Raw genomic sequence first — 15,405 nt, forward strand, 5'->3', positions numbered from 1 at the left:
GATTTGGATCCCTTCGATCAATCTCTCCCCATATGCCCTATAACATGATCCAGAACTCTTCAAGAGACGAACCACTACTGTACATAACCACCAAGGCGTCCCACGGTGTTTTTGCTGTGGGAAACTCGGTGAGGTCGGCGGCTAGCACGGGTTCGATGTTTTGTATGAGCCACGAGAACACGACGAGATCATCCTGTTCCCACTGCTCGTATTTTTCATCTTTCATCTTTCATCTGATGCGTTTGGTGGTGTAGGGTTTCAGAACAGGTGACTTAATAGGGTTTTGGATTTCCCCCTGTAGCGAATCGAATCATTCGGGCCCATAAGGCATAATTCTGGTTGTTTAGCTTGAGACTGATCTTCAAGCTATCGGAAAGGGTTTGTTTTAGGATTTGATTCTGGGTATAGAGGTTGGTTTGAAGAAGGTTCGCAAGTTGAACTGCGAGTTCGTTCGGACTGCAGTCCCCAGACATGGTAGCCTTGATTTGAGATCAGGTAGATTATGAGCTAAAAGAATCGTTTCACCGCTCTGATACCATGTTGTGAATCAAAGAGCTTGATGCTTATGAATGTATTTGATATATTTGTGAATGAATTTTACAATAACAGGGAAAACATATTTATAATAAAATACAAGGTCTAAATTAGGAAAATATATTAGAATAATAAGGCTGTCAATTGATTGTAATTGCTGTAATTGTGCTCCTTGATTTTGGGATCTAATAAATTGACAGATCCTGTGAAATCTTTTTCCCTTTTTAATTATTTTTTTCAACACTTTTGGTTTTTCTTTAGGGAGAATCAAACCACAGCCCGGCCAATCAGAGCTAGATGAAGGAAATGGGTTAAAGGTTGAATTTGAGGGTGCGCAGTAGCAAAATCAGCATAATCCTAGTGGTTGACGACCTATGAGCTAGCGAAATGAAGATAGGTTTCAGACCCACAATTAATTAAGGCCTCCAAATTATTAAAAAGGTTGACGGCCTATGGGCCAGTGAAATGAAGATAGGGGTTAGCCCACAATTAATTAAAGCCTCCAAATTATTAAAAAAATGCATTATATTATATATTAATGGGTGTATTAGCAATAGAAATAACTATTGTTTTAGTGGTAATCCTTTGTCTTGCTTAGTGTTAGATCACAAGATTGAGACCGATTATCAACACATTTTTTATACACAATTGTTTAGAAAATGTAACAAATTCTTTTCAATTTAAACCTCTAATATCATTAAGCTGGTCCTACTAGTGATACCAGACAATGAGTTAAAGTTTGAATTTAACCTATTTCCTTTATCATCATCATGCTCCATTCAAATTATATTTTCATTTTAACACAAAAATTATATTACTAACATGAGTTTTCAAAATAATAACAATAATAATACTATTTATTCAAGTGCACGTTAACATATGTGCGCTATACATAAATGGTAAATGTGCTATTTATGTAGAAATGGTAATTAAGATTTTGAAGAATTAGTCTGAGAAGCGAGCCATTTCTGCACAATGACCATTGATTCTTCAGGCTTGTAAATTGCCACCGAGTGACCCGCGCCCTGCAAAGCATATAACATTTGCTCGTGTTTAGTCTATAAATCATATGAGCAACTATTGTTTTCAACTCACTTTAGTTAACTTGACTAAAATAAATGGTTAACTTGGGACAATGTTTAGTCTACAGTGTTGCAGATGTTTTTATAATTAAATATAAATATAAATGAAAATGCACATAAGTGCTCAATACTATTATTAAAATATTAATATGTGATTGATAATTCTTGCATCTTACCTTGATGGTGGCATATTTCAAAGAGAAATTGGCCTCTGAGTATGTCTTCTCATATCTGCATACCAACAAAAGATGTTCATAATGAAGACTCGGCATACTTATTACAATATTGCATAACTAATAAAAATAACCAAAGCATAACCCGGTTTTAGTATATGATGAATGTCTAAAACATTAAGAACTCGAACTCACCCACCAACTTGAGTTCGAATGAACCATGGTTTCCAAGGACTAGTGACTCTAAGCTTTAGACTCTTTATCCATCGTTATGTGCTGATATATGGAAATGTCATGTCATGATCACCACTGCAAATCAATTCAACACACTTTCAATTAGACTATAAAAGAGGAGATCGAGGGGAGGGGTTGTCACTTGTCGGGTTAAGGAAATCGCTTACTTGATGATCATGGCACGGCAGTTCTTGGTAACAAATTGTTTGTAGTAGTTCACGCTGCTAAAGATGTCATGAGAGTAATACATGGAATCCGGTTTCCCCAATAAGTCGCTAATGTTCGAGTTGCTGAATTGAAATGTACCCACAGTTTCCTACATAATCATAACACAAACATTCAAAAAAATATTTTTTTTTATTATTTGACATCTATACGTTGTTGATCATTTCATCATTGATAGTCTAGGTGTATGATTAGCGTACCTTACGAACGTTGAGAGCTTGTCTCACGGTTTCCTTGTTTGCCCAAGTATTAGAATAGGAATAAATGGTATCCTAAATATAAAATATAGTCATAGAAAAGGTTATGCATTAGATATATGTAACACAGGGTTAAGGATTTATGGTCGAGGGTTAAATTTACTCGGCAAATTAGTGTTGGATCTTCTGCATCACAAACTGGATCTAAGATATAATTCACATTGATCCGATGCAAGCTCTACAAACGAAAAGGTTAATAAGTTAGAATGCGAATAAGAGGTCACTAACACAAGTAACGAAAGATCAGGGACGTTCGTTGATCAACTCGCCTCATTTATTGGGCGAAGACTATCCAAACACAATGTGTTATTTGGATTGATGTATACGTATTTACCTCCACAGTGTACTTTTGCTGTCTTCAAAGATCAAAATAGGATTAAACCAACTAATAATAAACACATTTCATTTTATGCATGAAATAAATGATTCATAGTTTAATATTAGTTACCTCATATAGCTCAGGATCGATAAGTCCAACTCGATAAGCGAATTCAGTTCTTGCATTAAAATTTATGAACTTGTCTATAAGTGGGTTGACAACCAACAAACCCTACACAAAGATCCAAATACATGAACTATGAATCAATGACACGGTAAATAAATCCGAGTTATGTAAGTGCAAAATATTGAGTTACCTTAATTTTTAGTTCTGGTCTAAGCCCTCGTCCATTGCCTACAAAAGAAGAAGTTTAATAAAGAAAACCTCTCATGTGCAGAAATTCGTTATTTACAATTAACCGGTAACATTTTAAACACGCCCTAAGTACTTTTTCTTTCTACGTGTACAATTGTTACCATTATATATCTCCGAAACAACTCTAGGAACGATAAGTCCTATGTAAGAAATCCCCGTGATGTATAATGGATTATCGAGAAAGATAGGATGGTCAATGAGCCACTGCAAATTCATTAAAACACGATCAATCATTAGACACAAATTAACAATGAGAAGAACGCCTTTCATTACCAAAATATAAATATGAAAAAAACCATAATATAATTATTTTTACATGTGGGTCTATTTGTCATGGGGTTTACTCAGGAGGAAACCCACAACTTGAAAAACCCAAGATTAATAGATCACCCTTGTGTTTGAAGAACACATAGGCTTGTTTAATACAATCACTATATATAGAACCACATAATCCCTTGTATGATGTGGAGAGAAAAATAGTAGATTCTACGGTAACAAAACCGTCTTATATGTCACACGACTCAAAGCAAGTTGTTCTCATAGTTCTCTTCTAGTCTTCTTAGTATTGTCATATTGCTGACATTTAAAAAGACATTCACCTAAAGAGACGTGTGGATCAACTGACCAAAAAACTAGCGCTACATCGATCAAACTTATGATTTAGTTTCTGACCTTTCTTATAAACTCGTATGCATGTGTCACTACAAGGGAATCACTGTTTTTCTTTGATGAATTCCATCTCTTTACATATGAAAAACCAGTGTCAGCAGGAAGATCTATGAATATGATGTTAGCTGTCTGCAAAAACCATAAACACGAAAATTGTTACAAATCGGGTGTGAGTGATTTTCTTTAAAGATGCATTGAAACAAAAAATACTAATGACATGGGTCTCTTTTTAGAAATCATCGAACATCAAAACATAGATAAAAAAACGTACCGAAATGACATATTTAGAAATCATGAAAAAGTTATTCGTAATAAAAAATGTGTAAAGAAAAAAAAAGAGAACCTTAAAAAAATTAATAATAATTAAATAAATACTAATAAACATTGAAAAAAAACAAGTTAAATAGAAAAAATGAACCACTAAATATAAAACTAAAGAAAAAAAAAAGGAAAATTGGATTTAAATAATCCTAATATGAACTATTGGCAAATAATAGTCCCACCTAACGAGCCCTATCTTTTAACATATTTGTTTTCAACAAGCTGTGACTAACGAAAGCTTAACCCCGTTAGTCTCGGTCGTCGGAAAACACTTTTTTGGCCAAGAAACTCTTTTTGCCAAAAAAAACTCACATTTTCATCCCAAACCTTTTTGTACCCTTAAATCGGAGCTTTAGGAATATTTTTCTAGTAATAAAACCCCAATTATTGAAGTTGTCGGAATCCTAGAACCACCGTCAGAGTCAACGACAGAAGAAAAAGAGGGTCGCACCAACTCAATGACGGTAATGGGGGAGGATTTGAGCCAGATCCGACGAGCACCCAACTACGCAGAACGTTTCGGCAACGGTGGTGGTGGTTAGCGGTGGTATTCAAATGGGAGTGGGTTGGTTGGTGGTGAGTAACTTTGTGGTGGTGGTGTTCACATGGTGGTTGTCGGCAGCGACGGTGTTCAAATTGAGTTTTATGGCTAACACGTTTTTCTGGCGATCGGAGGCTAACTGAGTTAAGCTTCCGTTAGACACTACTCGTTGGGAACAAAACGTTAAAAGATGGAATCGTTAGCTACAAACTCTTTAGTTAGGAATGTTATTAACTAATACCTATGCAGTCGATATCGCCGATATATCACCGATATATCAGTGATATATGATATATCGGCGATATATCGGTTATCGGTCCCTTGGCGATATATAAATCAGAATATCGGTTCTGAATATCAGTACCGATAATATCAACGATATTGAGCGATATTTGACTAATATTGACCGATATTCCCGATATCAGTGTTTTAAGTCTTAATTATCAACTTTTAGTGTTCAATGTTAACGTTTTAAGTCATAATCAATTCGTACTTGCTATGAGTGTTAGTGTATTGCAATTTGTAAAAGGTTAATTTGTTTATGGTAGGAGATTATATTGAATTATTTAATGTTAAATTGCTATATATATGAATTTTACATGACATTAAAATTACCGATATCTCAATGTGATAACCGATATCTCATACATCAATTCTTGACCGATATCCGATATTTATCCGCAATAACTACTTAGACTAATGGTACATAATGGGAATTATTTAAATTCAACTTCGAAAAAGAAAGAAGAAATCTTCTATTAAATATTGCTTAAAACCTCGTTCCATAAAAGTCCATCCAATCTTTTTTATTGTCCATATACAGTGGAACCTTTTATTAACAACAAAATGTTACGTCATATAAGGATTGAATTTGACCTTCTATTTCACACTCTAACTATTTAACACCCTCATCAAGTAGAAATCCTACTTTGTTAGTAAGTGTAGATAATTGAGTTTTTTCCTAATAATTTAAAATATGCATGTGTTAAACCATACTTAAATGTGGATTTTGTTTATTATCTTTCCACTTTGCTATATAAGTTAAAAACGTAGTTGAAGTTAAACAAATTATTTGGGTCCCGTAACAAATATAATCTATTTTAAGTATGATTCGTTTTAAATATAATTAATGTTGATGCGTAGATGAAGAATAAAAATATCATGTGAATATAAATTTTTAAATAACAGATATTATAAATTGTTAGTGAAAACTAAATCATGTGTTAGAATGAAAATTTTGAATAAAAACAAAATAACAATCTCAACATTCTGCAATGGACCTATGTGATTGTCCACATTTAAAAACAAATAGTGAAAAAACAGAAAACTAAACGGTTGTAAAAAAACAAATAAGAATTACTAACAAGCAATATGTAACCTATAAAAACTCCATGTAACAATCAATTTTTTTAAACATAAGACTGCGTGATGTGTGTGTCAAAAACCATTCACCTTGGATGTTTAACGCCGACCAAACCATTACTACCCAAAACATTTAGGTGCCAAAAAAAGTAAACGCTCCCTTGGGCCAAGTGCGGTAACTAGTAGGAGCCAGCTATTTGGTTTTACTTATGTTTAAAAAAAAATTGAGTGTTACATCAAGTTTTTACGGAATTTTATAACTACATTATAAACTCTATAAAAGGGATGTGTTATTCATACACCCTTTATAGGATGTATGTAAAGATAATATGTGTATTAAGAGGGTGTGTGAATATCCAAAAAGGGTGTGTGAATAACCATTGCCCTATAAAATCATACACTTTGGACCACCAAAATTTATTAATTAAAAAAGTTATTAATTAATCGATAAATTAATAATTAATAATTTATATATTAATTAATATTTTATTAATTTATAGTAGAATACTTAGTTTACAAACACATTTTAAGCTTCCACTTAATTATTGTATACAATGCATGTATATCAAATGAACGGTCCAATTTGAAAGAAACCTTCAATCTCTCACCTTATTATGCTTCTTGTGTTCAATGTATCACTTTATGGACATTAAAAATATTTTCCATATAAATACAAGATCAAAATAGGTTAAGACAAACACTAGAAGTTCTTACCATGCTAAGAAAAATTATAGACGAGATTCAAGGGGAAATTGATTTCAACAAAAAACAAAAGACAATTGAGTCATTTTTTAAGAAACCTTCATAAATCATTCATGTAATATGTTATATATAAGGAATTATTAATTTATATTTTATATGGGGTCTAAAGAAATTATCAAAAATGTATTATCTTATAATTTTAGCAAATTATTAATTTAGCACCCTATCCCCGAGTCGGGACCGGCAAAAAATATTATTGTCCTAAAAGGTCCACATACATCCGAATGTATGATACCTAATAAGTTTTTCGCCCTCTCATTTGTTCCATTAAAGGGCTCTTTGGTCATCTTTCCCAATAAACAAGATTCACATTCATCAAATGAATCAACATTTGATTTCAAAAGACCATTCTTTCGAAGTGTATGAATACGATTCTTGTTTATGTGACCAAGACGACAATGCCAAAGAAAAGTATTACTCAAATCCATTTTGAGTCTTTTGGTGTTAGCTTGGTACAACGAGTTATCAATGTATGAGTCATCATGAATTAATTCATAAATGCCATTAAACGGCATTGCTTTAAAATAAAAAACATTATCCATGAAAACATAAATACCATTATCAACAAACTTAAAGTCATAACCAGATTGTCTTAATACAGAAACAGAGATAATATTCCCAGTCAAACTAGGGGAATATAAAATGTTTTTCAAAATAATTTCCAAACCATTTGGAAGTTTTAAAACATAATCTCCTCGGGCTTGGACGTCAACCTTTGCTCCATTGCCCATGAAAAGACTTATATCTCCTTTCTTCACTTCATTTCTTCTTTTGAACCCCTGCAATGAATTGCATATATGAGTTCCACATCCGGTATCCAATACCCATGTATTAGAAGAAATAATATTAAGATCAATGTGAATCATGAAAGTTGTACCTGAGGTTTGCCCCGCATCCCTCTTAGCTTTCAACTCCTTGAGATAGGTCGGACAGTTTCTCATCCAATGACCTATCTCACCACAACCAAAGCACGGATCCTCAGCGCTAACCTTTAGCTTCTTTGGTTTTGGTTCCGCCTTTGCCTTTCCCTTTAACCCCTTCTTGACTTGCCCCTTGCCAATGGCAACCCTTGCCTTTGGTTCCGGGTGATGCCTTTTCTTTGAGCCACCCTCATTGATCGCAAGAACGGGTAAAACATTTTACCCATGCCGGGTTCGGCTGTCTTAAGCATTGTGTGAAGCTCACCAATGCTTTTGTCCCATCCGTTCATGTTGTAGTTCATGACGAATGTCTCAAACCTTTTAGTTAAGCCATTTAGGATCAAATCCGTGGCTAACTCTTTTGAGACGGGATAGTTAAGCCGTTCAAGCCGATCAATGTGGCTCTTCATCTTAAGTACATAAGATGAAACAGATTGGGTTTCTTCCATATGACATGCATGAAGCGCTCGAACCGTTTCGAATCGCTCAACCCGATCTTGAGTAAGGAACATTTCCTTAAGCTGAGTAATCATGTCATACGCCCCATGATTCTCGAAATCCTTTTGGATCTCGGGAATCATTGTTCCCAACATGAGGCAAGAAACTTGCACCGAATCCTCGTTGTATTTCAGCCAATCCGCATAGGCATCCAAGTTGTTGACATCGGGTTCATCGGGAATAGGATCGTCTAATATATAGGACTTCTTTTCTTGCTTGAGAACAATTCTCAAGTTTCGATACCAGTCCATAAAGTTGTTAAAGTTTAGACGATCCTTATCCAGAATGGATCTTAGTGATAGATTATGCACGTGTGGGATAATTGCGTTTGGTGCGTTGTTTGCGGCCATCTAAAAGAATTTAACAAAGTTCAAATTAGTATTTTCGATATTAATAAAATTTTAATCTTTAATACCCTTTAAATGTCTCCAAGACAATTATTGATTAAAATCTAGAACCCAACGTTTCATTCAAATAGTAGTTAGGTGACCTTTATCCTACTATCCGAATTAACAAGGTAGTCAACGTTTGACGATTGCAACCCTTTGCAACATCTAGTTTTATGGGATCGGTTAAACATCATATGTTTAGTTGGTATGTTTAATCCCATCAACACCTTTGGATGCCATGTTAAGGTGACCCTATAGTCATGGTTTCCAAATCAAGTTGTCCTACTTACACACACGTGTGCGTTTACTCATACAAGTGGTTAGGTGATCCTAATGCCAAAAGTATTTGTAAAATCACCTTAAGATCACAAGTTTTCTTAAAAGTGCTTAGGTGCTCCTAACCCACTATCAAGTCTACAAGTGACTAAGTGTCGTATAAAAGGATGGTGTTTAACTTGTTTTTAAAAGGGATTTTAGTTTTCTAAATTCTAGATTGGAAAACTATTTATTGTACCTTTCATTTGCATGCATTCAAATGTATGGTACTTAGTTGAAAAACCCATTTTCAAAATTCATTTTAATAAAACCCATTTTATTATGAAATCATTAGCTATTAATAAAACAAATTTTATTACCTAACGATTTCTAAGGAACCAATTTTATGCTAGTTGATTTTAAGTTGTTAAGAAAACCATATTGCAAATAATAAGTAAATCAATCATGCAAGCATAAAATATACACAACCACAAGTTCATAACCATAGCCTCCTAATGTTGACCACACTTGTTGACCGAAGACAAGTGTGTCAAAAAGTCTCTCCTAAGGGACCCAAAAGAACATGCACTTGTGTCGGTGAACTCCCACTTGATTCCGCATCCATATGCTCCAAGTGTTTACTCCCGGTGTTGTGGTCTTCATCATTTTATTTGGGCTTCCATCCATGCATCTTCTTTTACAAAATATATCCTAATACATTTTTCTAGTAAAAGAAATACATCTAATCTACTTATTATTACAAGCCATATGAATGAATAAATAGATTACAAACCCAAATAAATATTACAACCAAATCGAATGAACAAACAACCAACACAATCATTCAACCAAACACAAGGCCATGGCTAGGTTATGAACATCTATTACACATCCAAATATGCAATAATACAAGACCAAAATGGTTCCCCTTTTTGCCTCAAAACTTTCGGCCAAGCTTAAGCAAACCGAAAGTTTCGGGTTTTGTCCAAACAAACTAAACAATCATCCAAATGACTTGGTTTTTCAAGATTACCACATGCCTGTAAAGTATAACCTTGAAAAACCATGGGGTAACCAAAACCCCTAAAATTTTCGGCCAAATGGTGAAACCCACCATAAAACCGAAAAATTTTGGGTCTAATGAAGCATGCATTCGTATAAGCGGCTCTTGATGCCATTGTTGGGTTTTAACAAGATTATCAAAGTGATAAAATCCTTATTTTACCAAAAACGCAGCGGATATAAGTTTTAAATCTTGTTAGTTTTAGTGTATAGAACCAATTCAATACATGCAAAACCCAAACCCGGATCCAAATACGAATTACACACTATCAAACAGATGCATGTCACTAAAAGTTCATGCATGTTAAACTACCTTTCAAGTAACCAAAGAAGTGTGAAAAGGATGATGATTGAAAGGCAAGAACTTGAATATGGAAGCTCCTGAAGCTAGTATACCCCAAGCTTCAACAACACACCTTCTTAGCTAGGATTTAAACACTTGATTAACACCTTCTTCCTTGCCTTAGTTTGGCCGAAATCAAGAGAAAGAAAGGAAGAGAGAATTGATGTTTACTTGCATGTATGTTGTGTGTGTTATATGAAAAATGAAAGAGAAAAGTTTGGTTTTATTCAAAGCCATCTTTCTCTCCACCAATCAAACCCTTTGCATGTCTCCACTCAATAATAAAAAATAATATATTTGAAAGAGTTATTATCTTTTTCTTTTATAAAACTTTAAACATATATATATATATATCCATACATATATACTTTTATAAGTTTATAACTTATAACTTATAAAACCTATTATATGTTAAGAGACATGCTTGGTTATTATTATTCACATATTGTTATTTAACCAACTTAAATAACACTATGTAATGTTCTTTCATAAAACATAAATCATCCATATGATTTGTTTATTACACAAGTACATTTTATTTAGAAACCCCTTTCCAAATAACTCAAGTGTTAATATTCATTTGTTATGATCACATCATATATGAACGAATATTATCGGTGTTTGTCTAGCTTGTTATTGGGTATGACCCGACTTGGATCAACGTACTAGCCACATCAATTTAATATGTCTCTTGGGCAGACCGAGTCCAACACATTATCCCTTAGAAAACATTTCTTGGACTTACTTTTCGTTTGTTTAACCCCGACATTATGTTACGAGACGATCTGGCTTACTAGGTTTATTTGTATATGTAATTGTATTTGTTTTTGTTTTGTATTTGTATTTATCTCATTGTTAAGCATCACGTTATTATGCTTAAAAAAATGAGAAAAAGACAAAAAGATGTCTGTCTATATTCAGTTATGTATTCTGTAGTTCATTCGTTGAAGTTCGTTTATGTTAAAAAAAAATAAAAAAAATGTGAAATCAGTATGTTTGATAGTTTGCTTATTTAGATGTATATAATCAGTCAGTTAGTTGTACAGTTGTTTCGTTTATTTAGTTGTTTTGTAATAAGCCGGGTCGGATCGTTTGAGCTACTTATATATTTCCCTTCCATACCCTTACACCTGGCCCCGTTACAACCCTTTTAAAGACCTCTTGATTTGCATTTGTGCCAAAGCAGCTTGATGGATTAATATGTATTTCTGAGTGATATTGAGAGCTGAGTGATACTGGCACATATTTTGCTAGTCCATATATTAAACCGAGAAAAGAGATGTTATATTACCAGTGGTATGAGCATATGTGCCTTAACCGGAAACAAAGTACACCTGTATGGGCGGCTCTATTGTTTTTATTATAGCATTTAACCGTATTTGTGAGATGTCAATCTAAAAACAGTGTCAGTCTGGGAAACTGGGTATGACCTTAAACCTTACTAGTATTAATGGTGATAATCTACATACCTATGATGGAGGTCGATGTTTGCTTTAGAGTTTTGCTTGAGGGCAAGCAAAAGATAAGTGTGGGGATGTGATGGTCGGTTAATTTGTATATGTTTTAGTTCGTTTATTATTTAGTTTTAACTGTTTATTCTAGAACTATTGATACTTCATACGTGTATTATTGGATTTCAGGTCACAGGCGTTAAAGTACTCAATATGGACCTGTTGTGACACGGTATGAAGACCCGGGATGTCCAGCACGCAAAACGAGGAAAAAGAATGATGATTGCTGTAGTAGTGTCCCATCGCGGTACGCGATGGGCTTGCTGAAGACCCATCGCGTACCGCGATGGGTGATAATTTAAAGGTTGACTTAGTGGTCAATAGCGGTACGCGATCGGACCACAGAAGACCCCGTCGCATACCGCGACGGGTGTGCAGACGGGAAAATTTGGTTAATATCATATCTTTCATGAAAAGAAACCCTAACTCCGTTTTGACGAACCATAGGCGATTCCAGCAGCTCTAAGAGGCGATTTCCACTATCCTAGCTCGTGTCAAGACCATATCTATGATCCATATCACCCGTATCGAAGATTTGATGATGTCTCGGCTCGGCTAATCTCCTAGAATCGCACCCGGGATGTATAGTTTGTAACCATTTACAGTTTTTCTCATGTGATTAAGAATACTTATGTTATGATTATTGAAGATTGATATATGATTATTGATGTTTAGTATTTCTACGTGTTCGGTCGGTTTAGGTTTACGTTGGTCTGAACGATCTGTTACTAGTTGCTAGATAATTAGTCATATAACTGTTTGGTTAGATTGAATACGATAAAACGTACAATTATCCTTAACTGAGTCACACTGGCAAGGACTGTTTGATAACCAGTGCTGTTTGTAAAGTAATTGTTGACGTCTAAGGTTTTGTTTGGTTGATCAGTTTTTAGTTAATCGTTAATAATAAATCTGTTAGGTTGCATGAGATACTGTTTGGTTGCTTACTTGAATTCCCGGGTGTGGTTTGCTTTGTTAACTGCTTATTACTCGTTTACTTGTTCGTTGCTTAGTTCTTTTAATTCAAACTATTGCTTGTGTGATCAGCACTAAAACTTGTTACTTCATAATATTAAATCTGTTACACGAATTGCATTGACCACATACTCCTTGTGATACGATACCTTACTTACTCTAACTATTTAGAATAATTAGGTTTTTGATTGACTCTAACCATCGATCGAGGTGTATGTGTTGCATGAGAGTTTGCTTGAGGGCAAGCAAATAATAAGTGTGGGGATGTGATGAGTGGATGTTTGGTTGTTACTAATGATTAATAATGTTGCACTTTTAGTTTAAATTGGATTGCAATCATATTAAGTTGTTTTTTATATTTAATAGGTTAGGAGTTAAAATGAGTTAAAAGTGTATTGTATTTTACTTAAACCTTTTGAGATTAAATAAATAGAAAAAGAAAAGAAAGAATTAAAATCATTGTTTGTGACATTTAAATTCATACTACATTTAAAGAATATTTAAATAACTATTACATGGATTTAAAACATGTGTTTGTTTCTTCTCATGAGCATAGAAACCAAGTAAAATAATTAAAAGAGTAGAGCAGCAACAGCAACGAGCAAACAAATGGAATTAACTTGGGTTCCATATGGACTACAATTAAGTTGGGCCCCAATTAATTCAAATGGGTTGCAAACTTTGACTTTATGAATGATTGGGCCGATTGTATTAGGGAATTGAGCAGGGGTTTACGAAACAGGGTGGAAGCCGCAACATGGAGAGTTTTCTTGGCTGCTGTGCACGCGATACGAGAAGAAAAATATTCATCATCATGAAGCAAGGCTAGTCCACTTGTGATCTACTCTGGGGGAATGGTTCATAAAGGTTAAGCACTCAATTTTGTTTGTTTATGTATTGGATTTGTTTATGTGATGACAAACATTTAACAAATTGAAGTATTAGTTAATTAAACGGTTTGTTGGTGTTTTGAGTTCTTTCTTTACAACCATGTTCGATTGATGACAAAACCTAAAAGCAGGTTGGGTGACTAAAGGGGGTTGACTTGGTACTAGTAGACTGAGTAATTGAATTATATTAGGTTTGATGACAAAAGCCTCTATCAATATCTACTTTAACTAATTTCCAACATCATGTCTACGTGGTGTCCAATTAATCAAACGAGTTTTGTATGAAACCTACAACCTGAACCCGGAGAAAGTTGCGTTTTCCTTAAATTGTTTTTAAAATCACTCTTTCAAAATTTTGCTTGACATCGTTTGTCCACTTTGGTTATAATTTTATATTAAAATAATCAAACAAATTTGTAATACTGGCCACATGCTCCTCGTGGATACGATACCCTACTTACTCTAACTATTTAGTTAATTGGGTTTTTGAATGACTCAAACGACGGTCATCATCTTCCTCATCACATATTTTCTAATGTATTCCAGCAAAGTGATAATAGGCTTGTCCCTTCAATCTACCAGCTTTGAATAAAAGCATTCACTCATGCTATTGGTCAACACATCAGACATTGCTCTACCTATTATAACAAAACATTTAAAACAGTGTCAGATAAACGACAAAAATTGAAAGTTATTAGAGAATAAAGGATAAAAATTGAAAACTTACTAGTGAAGTGTGACCTTGTTTCCGGTGGCTTCTTAGATACCCAAAGATATGCCCTTTTGTTTAACTTTTTTAGGTTGTTCATCTCTCTCTCATAGTGTGTAGGTGTTGTATATATGGCCATCTTCCAAAGAGCATCCCTGTAAAGCTTTCCTTTGAAGAGAGTTCCTAGGTTATCTTCAATGTGCCTAACACAAAACCTATGCTCCGTAGAAGGAAACAACTTATCTACCGCTTGTATAAGACCCTTTTTCCTGTCACTCATAAAGGTAAACTTAGATATGTTGTTCAAATCCAACTCATCACCAAGGCATTCCAAGAACCATTCCCAAGAGTTCATTGTTTCAGCTTCAAATACAGCATATGCAACAGGGTAGTATCCATTGTTTGGATCTAGAGCAACTGCTGTTAAAAGTTGACCAGGCCAAGCACTTTTAAGGAAAGCCCAATCCAGTCCCAAGAGATCCCTACCTATTGCTTTGAACCCCTTTTTCAAAGACCCCAAGCAAACATATATCCTCTTGAATTGTCTTGTCTCAGATGTTGGATCTGAGCATTCTTCTAATTCAAGCTTCACTGTTGTATCTGGATTAGTCCTCTTCAACTCTTCAATATAATCCCTCAATAACCCATATTGGCCTATGAAATTTCCATTTATATGTTCCTTGGCCAACATCTTTGCCCTGTAAGCTTTCATGTCAGACACACCAACTTCAAACCTCCTTTGAAACCTTTATATGATAGATTTAACTTTCAGCTTTGGGTCATCTTGAAGAAGAAAACCAAATGGTTTGAGAGGAACCCGCTGTGCAAACATAAATTTGCCTAGATTGAAGGCATTTATGTTCACTTACCAACCTTGTAATTTTCCATGAAGATGTTCTCTTTTGGTATGATATCAACAGTACCCAATGGCATCTAATAGCAAGTGGGTCTTTCCTTTCCCCCTACCCCCAATATTTTTCTGGACTGGTCCCTGATCTT

General features: G+C 34.4%; 1 pseudogene; it reads right to left on the minus strand.

Annotated features, from left to right (window-relative positions):
* Nucleotides 1-1,463: 1,463 nt before the first annotated feature.
* On the minus strand, nucleotides 1,464-15,118 carry LOC143572555 (serine carboxypeptidase-like 2; annotated as a pseudogene).
* Between the last annotated feature and the right edge of the window lie 287 nt (nucleotides 15,119-15,405).

Source organism: Bidens hawaiensis, unplaced genomic scaffold (assembly GCF_021521415.1).
Source record: "Bidens hawaiensis isolate Kalapana, Puna unplaced genomic scaffold, B.hawaiensis_p1.1 tig00025968_1, whole genome shotgun sequence".
NCBI lineage: Eukaryota > Viridiplantae > Streptophyta > Magnoliopsida > Asterales > Asteraceae > Bidens > Bidens hawaiensis.